The sequence below is a fragment of the Sarcophilus harrisii genome, chromosome 3 (genome assembly GCF_902635505.1).
Source record: "Sarcophilus harrisii chromosome 3, mSarHar1.11, whole genome shotgun sequence".
Lineage (NCBI taxonomy): Eukaryota > Metazoa > Chordata > Mammalia > Dasyuromorphia > Dasyuridae > Sarcophilus > Sarcophilus harrisii.
This window is the reverse complement of record NC_045428.1, coordinates 550,312,671-550,315,550: the sequence shown is the minus strand read 5'-3', so window position 1 is coordinate 550,315,550 and position 2,880 is coordinate 550,312,671. Positions and strand designations below refer to the sequence as shown.

General features: G+C 40.8%; 1 pseudogene; it reads left to right on the top strand.

Annotated features, from left to right (window-relative positions):
• The first annotated feature begins 242 nt into the window (after positions 1-242).
• LOC100932186 lies at positions 243-1,102 on the top strand (annotated as a pseudogene).
• Positions 1,103-2,880: the final 1,778 nt, after the last annotated feature.

Sequence of the window (2,880 nt, the reverse complement as noted above, 5' to 3'; positions counted from 1 at the left end):
TATCTCTACTTCATTTCACAGTCAACCTCTTAGGAAAAGCTATTTATTTTCACTACTTCCACTTTTCTACCTTGTGTTAAAAATGCGTTCTAAAGTCAGTCTGCCCCCAGACTTCTTGACCAGTAACCTTGTTCAAATTTAGATTTCCTCCATTTCTAATACAGGAACTGCCAAGGATCAGCTGATAATAAATGTCCAAAAGAAGGCCAAATTCTGCATAACAAGACCCCTATTTTGTCAGTGTTGATGCATTTGGTATGACATGTGCCATGAGTATCTTACTGAAAGATTTGGTTGTTGAATTTGTGCTAGTTAATGCCATAGAAAACAAACTAAAGGGAGAGATGATGGTGGCCTCTTCCTCAGAACACTAAAGATTGATTTTGGCAAAGAATATAGTGTGACTGTAAACTCAGATCTGGTTGTTGTCACAGCTGGAATACATCAGGAGGAGGGAGAAAATCATCTTAATTTGGTTTAGAATAAAAAGAATATCTCTGAATTCCAATAGTGTTAAATTTGCAAATTGTTTCCAAATCAAACTGTTTCTAATCCAATGGATATTTTGACATATGTGGCCTGGAAGCTAAGTGATTTTTCCCAAAACCAAGTTTGGAAGTTCTTGCAATCTGGATTCTGACCTTTTCCATTACCTGATGGGGGAGAAAAATTGGTGTCCATTCTTTAGTTTGTCGTGGATGAACATGAAGACTCTAGTGTTCCTGGGTGGAGTGGTGTAAATGTTGCTCATATCCCTCTGAAGAATCTTCATCCCCTTTAGAAACTGAAGCAGATTCAGAGCATTGGGAAGATCTTCATATACAAATGGTTGAAAGTGCTTATGAAGTGATCAAGTTAAAGAGTTATACTTCCGGGGGAAAACAAAGCATAGTGAAGACTCTTAGAAGGGTGCATCCAATTTCCACCATGATTAAGAATCTATATTGCAAATACTGATATTGTCTTCCTCAGTGTCCCATTTGTCTTGGGGCAGAATAGCACCTCAGATGTGGTGAAGGTAAACCTGATTCCAGAGGATGAGGTCCATTTAAAGAAGAATTCAAATACTATTTGAGGAATATGGAAAAAGCAGCAATTTTAATTCTTTTAATGTGCTATGACTTTACTGTGTAGAGAACATGACAGTGACAAGGGGATTATGTGTGACATGGTTTTCAAGTAGTCAAATCCTTCCCTGATTAGTGATTCAACACTAAAGGGAATGTAAAACTTGTGAAGATACTCTATTGTGAAGATCGCATATCTTAAAATCATTCGGAGTCAGGAATTCAGATTAGGGGAAAATCGTCAGTCTTTATTCTCAGTGAAGAAAAGATTTAGGTGGAAGAGAATGGCAAAAAATGTGTGCAGCTAGACGAAGCTAGCTAGACCAGCAACGACCACAATTGGGGTATGGAACCCAGGCCTCTCTCCCGCTTCCCTTTTCCTGTCTTCTCTTTGCCTACCCACCCAAATCGTCATTTCCATACAACACATCAGGACTTGCACAGAGAGTGGGGGAAACATTCTTTATCCAATCATGTATAATAATAAGGTATAGCCCAATTACTATTTCCTCATGTACTTGGGACCTCATGCATCAACTCAAACCTCACCCATTACCTTCCACTTTCTTTTTATTTTAGAACACAGGTGGTCATGCCCCTGACTCCTCAGGAGGTCAGAGCCCCCCAAGGGAGGTGATCACAGCCTCCCTAACTTCTCAGGAAGGGGTGGCCCAAAAGGAGGTGATCACAGCCTCCCTGACATCTCAGGAAGGGAGATGAAAGCACTAAAGGGAATGGGGGTTGCTGGCGGTTTCTGGGCGAAGGGTCTTATTATCAAAACCCCTAGCATGGAGGTATTACACAAGCAAAGCAAACGAGAGGGCTATTAGGGATGACTCTCCCAGTCAGTCAGGCAGATGTGGTGTAACAAAATGAATTTACACACAAAGCGGAATACAAAAATATAAATCAACATGGTTTGGAAAAGATCACCAGAAGTCCTAGAAGAAGCGTAAAAAACAGTCACACATACACCTTTTCAGCAAAAGGAAATATCCAAACCAATCTATTGTCCATTGTTTCACATGTCAGGAAATAACAAAAGGGGATGCGGTTTAATGTACCCACCAGTCTACTACCTGTTCCCAAGTTATAAGTAGCCCTTGTCCTTCTATCAGCAAGCATGCTTTCATCCCCACCTTGGTGGGTTGGGGCGGGATGGAAGTCTTTAGCTAGCATTTGTCCCATTTTAGCCAAAAGAACTGAATTAAGTTTTTAAGAAAAAGTTCCCCTTTTGTCTTTAACAATACCACCCAATTCCCTGGTCCCGGAGACTTCTTCAGTCCTTGTTCCCCCGTTTGGCCAAATTGAAGATCCGTATTTTAAAATCACCCAGTCAGGAATTCAGGTTGGGAAAATCTCAGTCTTTATTCTCAGTGAAAAGAAAGATCAGAGGTGGAAAGAATGGAATAATGTGTGCACTGAGTCAAGAAGTTAGCTAGACCAGCAGCCACATGACCATCAACTAGGAGCATGGAACCCAGGCTCAATCTCTCCCAGCTTCTCTTCCTGTCTCTCTCTGCCTCCACCCACCCAAATCGTCATTTCCTATACAATACATCAGGACTTGCACAGAGAGTGGGCAGGGACCATTCTTTATCCAATCATGTATATTAATAGAGTATAGCCCAATTACTATTTAGCCTCACATACTTGGGACCTCAACTCAAATCTCAGCCCATTACACTCTATTATCTTCCTAAAGCTGGAAATGGAGAGTAACATAGTGATTCCTATTTGTTAATAGGATTTGTTTGCATAGTAATGTTGGATCTGACTTGCCTTGCAGTCAGAAAGTGTGATTGTCTGCTTT